Source organism: Zonotrichia leucophrys, chromosome 5, assembly GCF_028769735.1.
Source record: "Zonotrichia leucophrys gambelii isolate GWCS_2022_RI chromosome 5, RI_Zleu_2.0, whole genome shotgun sequence".
In the NCBI taxonomy this organism is placed as follows: Eukaryota; Metazoa; Chordata; class Aves; order Passeriformes; family Passerellidae; genus Zonotrichia; species Zonotrichia leucophrys.
The window spans coordinates 45,866,245-45,880,241 of record NC_088175.1 but is presented as its reverse complement, the minus strand read 5'-3'; the positions used below and the strand labels follow the sequence as shown (position 1 = coordinate 45,880,241).

Sequence of the window (13,997 nt, the reverse complement as noted above, 5' to 3'; positions counted from 1 at the left end):
CCTTCATTTTTCTCTGTTTTCCCTCTATCACCATTTGTGCAGCAGAGGGACTAATTCTGCTGTATGTTACAGGATTTTTCCCATTTCTTTTCCATCTCAGGAACAAATAAATTGGGTGGGATTTTTGTTGTTTTTTTGTTGGTTTGGTTTGTTTATTTAGAGGGTTTTTTTCCCAGTGAATTCATAGAAATGCCCCAAACCCCATTCTTCCTGCAGAATCTGCCGCTGCTCTGCATTGCTGCATAAGAGTGACTATAATAGCCATGTGACACATTGACAAGAGTAATTATACCCAGAGGAGTTGGTAATTTATGTTGGGTAGCAGGTGGTATCATTTCCTGGTTAGTCTGTACCCTAACTTGTTATTATCTATGGCCATCAGCATCTGGAGTGACACCTACAGAGGAGCCCTCGGAGCCCGCAGCAGGAGGCAGAGCTCTTCCATTTGGCTGGAGGTGGAAGAGAGGGAAGGGTTCCCTCCACCCCTCACACTGAGTGCAGCACAGCCCTTGATAACAAGGTGAGCAAGGCCAGGCATGACTCGTCTCATTGACTCTCCCCTCTTGTGCATGACTTTTTAACAGGTTATGCTTGACAGAGAACATGTTGCTGCTTCCTTTTGGCTGCCATCATTATGCCCCTGACTCACTCATATATAACAGGCCACCTAAATAGCTGCTGTCCCTAAGGGAAGGTTTCTTACCACAATATTTCTTTGGTTTGGCAAGAGACTTCATTGCTCGTTTCTGAGATGAGCACCCCATTGTTTTGGGAGTTGTACACACACATAATTGGGGTTAGAGTCTTCCTCTGACAAGCTTTTGCCCTTAGAAGGAAAGAAAGAGAGGCAGATGGAAAATGGATGTGATGCAGAGGTAAGAATAAGTAAATTACCAAAGAAGGTCAGGCTGAGGATCTGTGACAGAGCAAGGAGTTGATCAGGTTCTTGAAAAGGCTAAATATAATGGCCTCATGACCCACTCATTTGTACCTTCCTTCCTCCCCTTTTTTTTCCTTTGGATCCCCGAGCTTGTTGTGTTACTTTGTTTTCTTTAGAATTCCCATGAACTGTTATATTCCAGCTCAAGCAATTCATCACTGTCCTAAAACCATAATACAATCTCCTCAGTCTTGTGAGACTCTCTGGACACCTGAGCACACGTTGAAAATCTAGGTCTATAGTCTTTGATCTTGGAGGGTTTTTTCAGCTCCTTCCATTTCCAGTGTTTAGCTTTCTCACCTCATTTCTTCCACTTCTTCAGTCCATAATCCTTGAGATTCTCACTTTTTCTTTCTTCCTTCCCTTACTAGCTTTGATAATACTGACTTTTTCCTCGTAACTGATGTCATGAACTTGTTTTATCTCCTCTCGGATCCCTTTCCCTTGTCCTTCTGTTCATTTTTTTAAACATCAGTTTCTCCTCTGCCTCAGAATGTAACCACTGTTTATATAATTCACTTATTTTACCAAGTGAGCTCCAAATCTGAGGTCCTGCAGGTTTTTTCCAAACCTCACCTGGAATCAACTAGCAGAGTTTCCTTGGGTGCACATGTGTGATCCTGACTAGAAGGCAATTACAGGATCTGTCCTCCTGAGTGATTTCTGTGCTGGGAACATCTCCTGTGTAGGGATATCTGAGGTGGCTCCAAACAAGAGCACCCTCTTGGTGCGGCAGCTCTGCCAGGCACCACATATACATGGCTGGAATGCTTCACTTACCCTCTAGGTGAGACTGCAGATGCCTTAGGTAGCTGCAAAAGCTTTACCTACCCTTGGATTCTTGACATTTACCTTTTACAGCTGTCATGATCCTTGAGGTGATCCTTCTTTTAATCCATGGTCTAGAAATATTGCTGAATGGGTTATATATTTCATAAGGGTTTTTGAAGATTTTTTTTTTTTAGTAGAAGTGGGGTTTTGTACTTTTTTTTTTTACCTTAGAGAAATGATACTGTGTTCAAAGATAATGGCAAAGAGCTCACAGTACTTGTCATGGATACCTTAACTTTTTTCATTTGCAGTGAGAGGGTAATGTCACCAGAGCATTCACTGTATTCCTCTGGCTAGGACACAGAATGCTTAGTTTAGTATCATCTTTTCTCCTGATGTTAGTTAATTGTCAGTAAATCAGTGACTGGTGCATAATTACCTAGGGCCTGACATCCTGAGTGCACTGAAAACATTTTACAAAGAGGGCTCTAGGACAAGATTATGGGGCACCAATAACTCACTAGGAGCTCAAGAAAAATAGTGGCCACTGGGAATTATGCTTCCCCCTGTAGGAAGACAGGATGGTAGAGTTTATATCTCACTCTTAGTCTTTACAATGTCCATGTGTGTTCATGGGATTTTAGTTTCATGTGTCCCTGAGTAGAGCCAGGGGAACAATCCATGGCTGGTCATTGCCAGGTTTGCCATGAGGGTGAGGTGGATCCTGTGGATGTGCCTATGAATCTTCAGATGTGCCACAGGAAATGCATTTCATACAGAATGGGCTGGACCATCTTTAGGACTGGAGAACTAGAAATTGGTGTTAATTATATGAAGGACACAAGAACAAATATAATTTTTTTTCCTATTAGGCTCATTAAGTGTCACTGCCAAAGAAAAAAGAAACCCACAGAGATTTCAGAGGACATACCCTGGTGAAATTGCCATGCAAAAACCAAATTGGTCTACTGATGGTAAGAAAGTGTAGGGGTAATTTTAGGAGTCCCAGGTATAATTCTGGACATTTGTGTTAAAAACGAAGTGTAGAGATGCAATGAGGAACCTGATTTTTATCTCAGGAGAATGAAAAAGTTTTCATGGAGGAAATAACATAATCTGATTTACTTAGCTTAGGAAAATAATACCCATACAGATTTTAATGACTAAAATAAAGGAGGCAGAAAAATAATTAGTAATAGAGGTGGCTGTAAGTAAATGTGGACCCAAATGATAAAAAAACATTAGATGAGCATGTGTCTTGAATATCTTGCCCAAAGATTTTCCCTGGTAAGATGGTAGTGGCAAACAATGAGCCAATTTTGAAAGTTGCAAAGTTTCATATGAATTTACTTCTGCTACCGGAAGCTCAACTGAGCATCCCAAGAGAAGCCATTCATTTCTGCATTCTAGTACCCTAAACAATTTTACCTTAATTTAAGGCATTCATATTTCAGCACTTTTTATTTTCTGGTGGTTTTTTTTTTTTTAGTGGATTGAATAATGATCTTGAATTCTAACACCACTTGAAGCGTTTTCAAGAGTTTTTCCTCCTTCTGAGGTTCCCCAATTTACCAGCAGTAGCTGAATGAGCCATTTGGTTCTGTCTCATATTCTGCTCTACTTTTCACATCAGGAGTACTAATTTGTGTCCTAGAGTCAGTGAAGGCAGCCTGAGCACTTACTGATGGTGCAGCTCCCCACAGGGACCTCTTGTACCCCACCTAGCTGAATTCAGCTGCTATTTGTTTTTCAGCTTACATTTTTCAAAATTTGATAAAACCTGAGGGAATTAGTTGCCTAATTCTTGCAGAATTACAATGTGAGTTGGATGAATAATTTCCTCAGACTTGTTTGAGAATCTAAGATTGTTATTCTAATATTATTCGTACTGCTGCATGTGTTTTCAGAGCTAAAATTCTGCAATAAATAAGCTCCTGGGATCACATTAATTACAAGAATATTCACTTACAGAGTCATTTGTAAACACAACTCATACCTGGATTAGGTTGTATGATTTTTTTAAAAAGTAAGACTGAATTTTAAGAAGCTGAACACACTGGCTTACAGAACAGCTACAAATCCTACAGCTGCTGTGATTTCCATAGCACTGAACTTTAAATGGGAGAAGACAAGAGCTCAGACAAAGGACATATTTTGAAGTTTCAGAGCCTGATTCTGTAAATTGGTCAAATAAAGGTGAATGCTGTTTATCATAAAGCAGACTAAATTTCTGTCAGTGTTTTCCCCAATTAATGGTTCTTCAACCTTACAAATGAGAATAAGAAGTGTGTATGTCAGGGGAATCATATTCCCTTAACAGAAAGGGAACAGATGCCTAACCTGTAAGTTTGCATATCTCTGTTTTATTGCTGTGGGACTTGCCAGTTCTAGGGTCAAAGCAGAGCCCTAAGTAGCGGGAGTGGAATGGAAAAGGAAGGTAAAAAGGTAAAAGAAAGAGATGAAATCAATAAGAAAGGGTTCAAAACATATGTCTGATGAGTTCTTTCTCACAGATAACATTGCCAAGGAATAAAACTGAGCTGGAGGGTAACATGCTACCTTTCTGTCCAGTCAGTTCACTAGAAAAGACTATATTTGATTCAAAGCTCTGTGGAGACATCTGAGAGATGCTGTTTTCCATGATGTGCAAGAAATTCTGAAGGAATTAAAATACTTTTAGTTAGCTAGATTATGCTGCATTCTTCTCGTTAACAAGGGGAATTTTGCAGAATCTGATAGCCTCTGTCTTTGAATTTTCTGGAGATTGCACATCATTTGGTGTGAAAATAGTCCTGGTCTCTTTAAGGGAGGATAAAACAGTGGATAAATTGCCACCATGTGCTAAGAAGCTTTGGGATAAAGCCTTATTCCCCAAATGAGAATTGCTTACAGGAATTCCAAAAGGATTATTACAGCCTTTTGCTTCCCACATTTTTTTGGGTGATCAAATCTTTGCTAGTTCATGTAGCTTATGAGCATTCAAAAAGGCCTGTTGTAAAATGTTCATCACTTAAGTCACATTTTTGCTATCACCTGATAGCATTTTCAGGTCTAGAGAGTACAACAACTTTGTTCTGGATTGGGTAAGAGGGTGATTAGTTTTACAACTGGAATTCTTCCCACTGAATTTGGGGTGTTTGTGCAAGCAACCTACTTGAGGTCTCCTGTCACTGCAGAGCACAAGACACTTGGAAAGCAGCATTCATATTGTCTATACAAGTACTGCTTTCAAGAATAATTACTTTTGGTGCTCTTCAGAAAATTAGGTTAAATTAGACACTTTCAGAAGGTTGGAGTCAGGCAAGAAAAGTCTGTCACTTCCAGGCAATTCCTTGGAGACCCAGAGGATGGGGGCCAGGGAGTACCCACCACATAGATGCACTTGCTGGATATAACCTTGACATATCTCTCCTTTATTGAAGAAAATTCACTATCCAGACTCTACTTGGCTTATGAATAAATCCAAGACTTATATATCCTTGGATTTTTTTTTTTTTTTTTTTGCCTCAGTCCTTTATTCTGCACAGAACTCTGTTTCTCAGAGTAAAAGGTTAATGATCTTTGGGTCTGGGCTGACCCAGGATCAGAGCAGCAGTTTTTTTCCTCGACTGCAGCAGGAGGTGAATTCAGGGCCTGTTTGAAAACCTGGCTTTACATGCAGCTCAGGTTTAGACAGGGGAACCTTGTGTAGTGCAAGTCCTCTGTGAAATTAGGTGACTCTGTGTTGAAAGAGGCAATTTTTTGATTAAAAGAAAAAGAATCTGATAAAAGCATGTGTTTGTTTTTGGAGAACAGCACGACAACGTGTATCGTTTTTATCTGTCAACAGCCATCACCTTGTCAGAGTTTGGCTGCTGTTGATTTATTACAACCTATGTGAATGTATAATTGGTAGGCTGGTACTCAGATCTGTGAAGGAGAGGCACAAATTTGGAAGCCAGATGTCCCATGGTAATGCACTAAAAGAGAGAGATAATCACCAAAGAGCTGAGAAGCCCTTCGACTCATTACTCTTACATCCTCTCTTAGCCTTAAGATTTATCAGTGTTTGTAATGAAAGCATCTAAAATGGAAACAACTTATTAACTACTCTAAAGGCACCATCTTCCACTCCCCACAAATAAATCTTTTATCAGGATCTGCACTGCAGGAGTCCCAGCCTTTTAGTCAGAAACTGGGGGGAATTCACGGAGGAACACTATTTAGCAATGCTGTCCCAACGCCCAGAATGACCTTGATGAAGAGAAAAGACTTTGGAGGTGGAAATTTCCTGGCAAAATAACGCATGCAAGGAAGTGTCACTTTCACAGAGGAGTTTCAGGGATGATTCTTGGAGCTGTTTCATCAGGACTATTTCCCTGGCAGCACTGAAGGTGTGCAGCCTGTGCCTGCAGAGGTGTGGTCTGCCCTTGACCTGCACATGGCTCAGCCTTTAAGTCCAGGCATCAAAGACCACTGGATCTGAAAAATGTCTCCTGCCAGAGGGAGGACAGGGCTGTAGTTCTAGCAGAGCTGGGCTCCAGCTGAGCCAAAAGAGCATTAGGTTTTAAATATTGACTTGTGCTTTTAATTTGCTATTAGTCACAGTGGGTTTCAGAGCATTCGGGTTTCATGAGGAGGCCATGGCTCTTCAGAGCTGATGCCATTAACACGAACCTCATTCCTGGTGTTGGAATACTGGTTGGCAGAAGGCAGGTTATTGGAATTCTTCTGGAGGCTGCAGAGGACTTCTATGGGGGAACACTTCTGTTGGACAGGAAGGTAGGGACAGAAAGGCAGAGCTGTAAAGCCCCTGTGTAAATGACCATTTGTCTTTTCCCTCTGATTCACTCCTGATCTGGAGAGAGGGAGAGCAATATGTCATTAAAGGAGTCTTAGTGGGTTCACAGACCAGGTGATGTACATCCTCTATTTGCCTCAGACAACCACATGTACATCTTTCTAATGTGATTAGGCCGTCATACAGGGCGCAGATCAATTTATTATTCTGCCTGAGAGCACCATGTTCCTCTTTAAAAGATTGTTACTGCTGAAGTTGGCAATTACTTTAAAATAAATTTACCAAAGACAAAATTGTGCCTCTTGGGTCAGTAAATGACTTCCCTGTTTTTTCTTGAAGAGACAAGGTGTTTATTAAAGACCTCCTTAGTTTACTGTGTTGGGTTTTTCACTTTGAATAATTGTCCAATTAAATATAATTTGGAAGTCCATGCTAACCTACTGCTTGCATTGTATAAGTAAGAATATCTCTGAAAGATGTGCATTAATAAATCCCACTGAGCCCTATCTCTTTTAAAAAATGGTTTCCTTTGTTTAATTTTAGAATTCTTTCACAGGGCTCTAAGCCTTACATTTGGAAATGCCGCTGTTTTCACACAAATAATTTATACAGTCCATTCTTTCAGATTCTGTAGAAAACATTTTTATCATTCATTGTAAGATAGCTTATTTTTAAAATTATTTTCAATCTATTGTTTAGGTTTGGAACATGTTTTGCAGTTTAAAACTTTACAGATTCTATTCTGTGCATGTGTGTGTGTGCATCTAGGGATTTCTATTCCTAATTTACAAGGGAGAAATAATATGAAGTTAAGTGGATAAAAGAAAAGTAATTAAATGTAGCAATTAGATGAAGTTCTAGAAACCCAAGATGGAATTGGTCAATAAGAGATATGTAGGATAAAGAAAAATGATGTTTCCTGATATAAAATGTTCCACAGAGATACAGTCATGCCTGGCCTTGCAGTCTGAGCATGAGGCTGGCAGCAGGACCTCTCACTTTGACTCGAGCACAAAGAACATTGATGTTTCTTTATCTAATAGGATCTAAGTCACTCTGACTTGTTTTCTCCTGTGGATATAAGACTTTTATTCCTAATAGGAATATAATGAGTATTGATTAGCTAATCAATGTAATTAATAAAGATTTTTTTAGAACTGGGGAAATAACAAAGCATATGGGGGAAATTTTATCTCATTTTGCAACTCGTAAAAAAACTGCTACAAAATAATTTTTAAAAAATTATGCTGTTGTAATTACACTTATAATTGTCATTATGATTGCTCTTACTGTACTAAAAATGTATTTCTGTTTTGCTATAGGTAGGGAAAGACATACACTAAATTGACATTAGGCCTGAAATTAGCTGGGTAGTCTGTCCTTTATATTCTGGTTGCCTTCACCCTCTAGTGAAACATAAGAAGCTGGAAAGCTTATTTGCCTTTCCTACAGTATCAGTGCACAGAACACCTAATTAATGTTGAGGTCAGTAACACAATCTGCTCTTCCTGGAGAGTTAAGATCCAACAACCATCCAGACACAAGAGTAAACTCCAGCCAAGTGTTTTCAGACAAAATGGAGCAGAAGTCAATTGGTACTGCCCTCTTTACTGTAACACCATCCGTGGGCAGGAGGGTGCATATAAATACCTGTAAAAATCTGAAGGACACCATTCAGTTCCTGCTGAGATGGAGAGCTGGCTAACTTCACTGAAATAGTGGTGAAGAGTGGTGGACCTTTTTATACAGTATTTTGGTAATGTAAGTCTTTAGAAAGAGCACTTGCAGATAAAATAGCTGGGCTGCATCATGGAATCAGGAAAATTTGGGATAGCAAGGGGCCAGAGAAAAGAGGCAGCAGACTTCAAAGGAGGTGGATTCCATGCCTGAAAAGCCACATTATACACCTTTTTCTCCTTTAACTACCCATGATGTCCATGCCTAAATTGGTTGTGGTGTTCTATAGGTGAAAAACAACCTGGTCGTTACTTGACATTGTGACAAAATATCATACCTTGCTTTGTACAAGGGGTCAGTAATTAGTGGTTGCTCTTATCCAAGCAGTAGAGAGCAGTTTTGAGAATGGAAAATAGGATAAAAAGTAGAATTTGAAAGAGCAGTTCTTTGTTTGAGGAGGATCTAAAGAAGAGCAGACATGGTAGAGAAGTAAAACAATAAGTAAATTTATCTCAAAATCAAGAGTAAGAATGTTAGAGCTTCCAAAATTTTTTTAAAAATCCAAAAACATAGAAACAAAAGGGGTAGCTATACCTTTTTCACCTCCTTTAATGTGTGCTTACCTGTACAGAATTCCAATATCCATTCATATCCTGTTTTGGAATGATGTATTGATTACTTTAACTGCACTTGCCATGCAGCTGGACCCTAAGTATACCCTTACTTCTGCAAGAGTTGTTTCATTTTCCAGAAATAATTTCTTATGCTGATTCAGTAGAAAGCAAACCAAACAGAGCTCCCCCAAAACTAAGCAGAAGGATTGGCTTAAACCACGCTCTGATTACATTTTGAAAGATGGAAGACTGACGCTTTTGGAACAAAACACTTTCTTGACAGGCATGAGCAGCAATGGCACCCCTTAAAAGCATCCATATCAAACAGCACCTGCAAGGTTTTCCTGCATCCCTGAGTGCTCTGCATCCCAAAGACCCTTTCTTGACAGGCATGAGCAGCAATGGCACCCCTTAAAAGCATCCATATCAAACAGCACCTGCAAGGTTTTCCTGCATCCCTGCAGTGCTCTGCATCCCAAAGACCTGGTTTCCAGCTGGGGAAAAACATGGTAGCAAGAAGTTTGTTGAAATTATGCCATTTTGTGAAATAGCACTGTGGTGACAAATCAGAAAATTCAGACAATTTTTTATCAATATTTTCCAGCCAGCTCTTATTTGCTCTCCCTCTCATGAGCAACTTCATAGAATGCAGTGCTTACTTCATGGTTACTCAACTAATCACCAAAACCTGCCTTTCTTCTCCATTTTCTACATAAGTATCTACTTCACAGGCTTAGTGATTAGTCTGGGGTTTGCAAGAGTACATAAGCAAGACACCATATCTCTCTTCATGTTGGAAATGTCCTGCTTGAGCTGTTCTTACATTAATAAGTTTATCCAGGTTCTCCAAGTAAGCTGAGGTGGATTCTGACAGTACTGCCCTGAAGTGAGCAGCAAGTTCCCTGCTGGAAGCAGAAAGTACTGACTGGTGTTTCATGTAAGTGGGATGCACTAAGCAGGGCATGAGGAGTGGCAGCAGAGTCCTAAATGGATGTTTGTGGGGTTTGAGGGCTGGGCCATGGTATAGTGCTATTATTGACTGTAGATCTTCACTGTCCTTCAGGGCGTGGGGCATCACAGAGGTGTGTGGGAAGTAATAACGCCCAGCAGAACTTTTATCAGTGCCAGGGAGAAAGGAGCTGGAGCACAGTCTGATGCACCACTTACTTCTCCACTTCAGTGGGTATCAGCTCTTCAGGACTGCTGTTGTGCCAAGCAGATAAGCAGTTTGTTTCTGGAGACAAGGCAGGTGCTTGAAATCCTGAAGATGTGTGTGGTGATAATTGTTAGTTTTTAATGACTGGGCCAGCTGACAACTTATAAAATTCTTCAGTTTCTGAATTAGCATAGGCTGAGCCAGTCTAGGATAGCTTTATGAAGAAATGAATGGAGAAAAATTTCAGTCGCTGCTCCTTCAATTTTTAGATCCATTTGTATAAGGCACTGATATTATGTTAGGTTTGATTGTACCTCAAATTATTTTATAATAAATTAACTTCAAGTACAGACAGCGATTAGTAGTCAACAGATGCAGCAGTTTGCACAGCCAAGGACCAAATGGATGATTAAGTGATCAGAGCATCTCATGTGAGGGAGAGCTGGGATTGCCTAACCTGAAGAAGAGAAGGCTCAAGAGGATCTTCCCAATTTGTATAAATACCTGATGAGAGGGTGTAAAGGTGACAGAGACACACCCTTCTCATGGTGCCAAATGATAGGACAAAAAACAATTGTGCATGAATAGAAATCCAATAAAATCCATTTTCACATCAAAAGAGAACCTCTCACAGTGAGGATGGTCAAATTCTGGCACAGGTTGCCCAGACAGGTTGCTGCGTTTCCATCCTTGGAGATGCTCAAACCCCAGCTGGAAGCAGCCCTGAGTAATGTGCTCTGGTTGATTCTGCTGTGAGCAAAGCAGGAGCAGACTAGAGAGTCTCTAGGGGCAGCTTCCAACCTGTTCTGTTATTCTCTTTCCTATCAAAGGTCAAGTTCCTGGAGTGTAATTCAGTACTAACTGGAACTGACTGGTGTCTTTACATCAGTTTCAATGATCATAGTTCAGGTGAGGCATGAGAGGAAAAATAAACAATATTAGCAGAGATAAAAACTCAGACTTGGGAGCAGAAGAAGCAGACATACCAATAAAACTAAATGAACAGTCACTGCAAAGATAGCTGTGAAAAGGTCCAAAAAGAGATATCAAAAGTGATGCCAGAAAGGAGGAGAGCTGTATTTTTGCTTACAGTGCATCTCTGTTATGACAAAAAAATCTGGATTCTGAACCTCTATCTATCCAATCTTCTTGGCCTCCTTGGTTTCTTCAATACCAGCCTCCATGCTAAACAACACTTATACTTTGCACCTGACCAAGAGCACAAATTTTTAAAATGTGGATTGTTTAAAGAAATTAAACAAGTATATCTGATATCATGATTTTAACAGTTTCTAGATTTTCAGTCCAGCGTCCATTTTAAGCTCTTAAATTACGGCTAACATTAAAAAAGAAAGCTGAAGTTGCTCTTTCATTCAAACATACAGTTCATTTAACAAAGCAGCTGAATACGTATTTACCATTAATAGAGTAATTGAAGGATCTGAAGCACAATTTTTATAAGGAGCAGCTGAAAGGCCTGGGGTTATTTAGTCTTGAGCAAAGGAGGGTCAGGGGAGACCTTATTATTACTCTCTACAACTTCCTAAAAGGAGATTGTAGACAGGTAGGTTTAGTCTTTTCCTCCTTACAGCAATTAGTAGAACAAGAGGAAAGAGCCTCATGTTGTGCCAGGGAAGGCTTAGATTGGATATTAGAAGCAATTTCTTCACTAAAAAGGTGCTCAAGCATTGGAGTAGGTACCCAGGGAGGTGATACAGACACCATCCCTGAAAGTCTTCAAAAAACCCAGGTAGATGTGGAGCTTAGGGGCATGGTTTAGTGGTAGACCTGGCAGAGCTAGGCTAGTGGTTGGACTTGATGGTCTAAGAGGTCTTTTCAGCCTTAGTGATACTGTGATTCCATGATTACCATCGTGCTTGGTTGTAGAGACTTTTTAAAATTGAGGATATCAAACTTTGACCTGATGCTGCAGTCTAGTCCCAGTTTCTACAATTTTTTTTAGGATGAAGACTGTTTAAAACATCTTTCAGAGCTTATAAGTAACCTACTTTTGTTTCCTTCTCATGAATGTGCTGGTGGGTATGTGGGTGGCTTTATGGATTTTCTTCCCTGTCACATGGTTTATGATTTATGTTTATAGAAGAAGTCATTGGTCTATCTCCTAAACTGGTGTTGTCTTTTAAATATGGATGATGAAACCATGATAAATAGCTCAGTCTTTTATATGGACTTCTACTCTTGGACATATGTACTTCTTAGATCTACCTATGATAAGTGAAGACTTTGGTGTCTTATTTCTAATTTATGGAAGGTTTATGAATCATGTACAGTGTTAACTTCTGAGAGTGTTATGCTTCACTGGGGAGCAGAAACTGTGGATTACTGTTCTTCAAGAGGAGGTGAAAGACTTGGACAATGTGTGATGGTATTTCAGCTTGTTGAATGGTTTAGGAAGTGAAATAAGTCAGCCAAATGCAGCACTGGGAGGCAGTCAGCACCTGGATGTTCCCTGCCTTGCTGTGCTACCTGCACTAAGATTTTTTATCATTATGCTCATAATACTCCTGCTGTCAGCTCATGGGCTGGAAATGAGAGACAGATATGTCAATGGTTAAGAACTGTCAACATGATAGGGCAGTGGAAGTGCTTGAAATGGCTCTTTGTTGCATAAGGAGAAGTCTTGCCAGTAGAGATTAAGGAAGTATTGAATAATCTTGTAAGACATGGAGCAATGAAACAGTTGTGTCTTCCTATGTTTAAGGACTAATTGGGTTTGGAAGTAATGCAGGGAGAGCTTAATCTTTAAAAGGAGACCATGTGCCTTGTCTTGTTTTGTTGTAGGACAAAAGCTGGGAGCTGATGAGAGCAGTTTAAGTTAGAGGTCAGTGCTGGCACAGGAATGAATGGGTATGAAATAATATGGCCTGTAAATAAGATGGTTTTTAATCCTCAGAACAGCTTTAGTGAGATTGACTGCCACAAATAACTGAAGCAATTTGAAGATGAAACTGGTATATTTGAGAAAGGGTTTTCATCATATCCATTGTTGTGAGAGGGAAAAGGACACTCCCTGGCCTAGGGGGTCACTCACAGTCATAAGCTTCTACATCCAGGGCTTTTGGGTGTGTTTCCTTCAAAATCTGATTTTTTACACTTAGTTCTAAACTAGTGGTCTCCTGCTACCATCTGTCACCTGCATCAGGACTAAATTGTGTCTTACTTTGTAAGACATAGAATGTGTGATTTGAAAGTTAATGCAGTATTTCTTCAGTGTATTTGCATTTTTGTGCTTGATGCTAGAAGATACAGCCCTAGATTCCTCCTCTGTGGGCTATGATTCACCTTCATTATAAATATTTCACATCAGCCTCATGCTTAATGATGCTGTTGGAAGTGAGAACATCTGGATTCTTTTACCAGGTGCTATAGCTGGATCTTACAAGTTGTATGCATTGCTTTTACTGTCTCTATTAAAAATTAAAACAGGGGGAATATGCCTAAATTCTTCTGAAGAGCCAATCTTGAAATTACTCTATTAGATTATTGTATAATTCCCACTACTGCGATATTTGAATAACACCCTACAATATTCATGTGTACTTAGAGGAAATGATGTACTGAGGAGATAAAGGATGTGTTCAAGGTTACACAAGAAGTCTGAGGTGAGAGAAAGCCTGAGTATGCCTCTATACATGTCTGAGCAGTGCACTGTCTATTGGGCTATTAGAAAGGATGCCAACTTCCTGCTAAAAATACTATTTTGACCTCAGACTCTGGTCATTTGGCTCTTAGGGAATCATAATTTTGGTTCTTGAGGTTCCTTTTGGTAATTTTGTGAATCCAGAAGACGTGGCCTCCTGCCTAACTACACCTTTCCTGTTTTTCATACCTATCTCCTGGCTCTTTTAAAGCGCTATGCTATGAGTAGTGTGGTGCCTGTCATAGAAATATCTGCTTGTGCTGTTTGGGGTGTTTTGTCTGCCCTCAGTGCTCCTTTGGACCTTCTCAGCAGTGACTACATTGAGCCTTCACAGAAAGGGGGAGCACACAGGTGATGCAGGGCTTAGTAGTAGCCTGCTGAGACAGCTCTGACCAGCA

The 13,997-nt window shown here is 40.0% G+C and overlaps 1 long non-coding RNA gene across 2 annotated transcripts in view; it reads left to right on the top strand.

Annotated features, from left to right (window-relative positions):
- LOC135448798 (uncharacterized) overlaps positions 1-13,997 on the top strand; it is a 148,216-nt gene that overhangs the window by 51,356 nt on the left and 82,863 nt on the right. The window contains exons 3-4 of one of the 2 annotated variants that reach the window (XR_010440582.1): positions 383-520; positions 2,584-2,743. This is a non-coding gene — a long non-coding RNA (uncharacterized LOC135448798). Of the gene's footprint in view, positions 1-382; positions 521-2,583; positions 2,744-13,997 lie in introns of those variants that run through there. The other variant, XR_010440581.1, reaches the window with a different exon arrangement.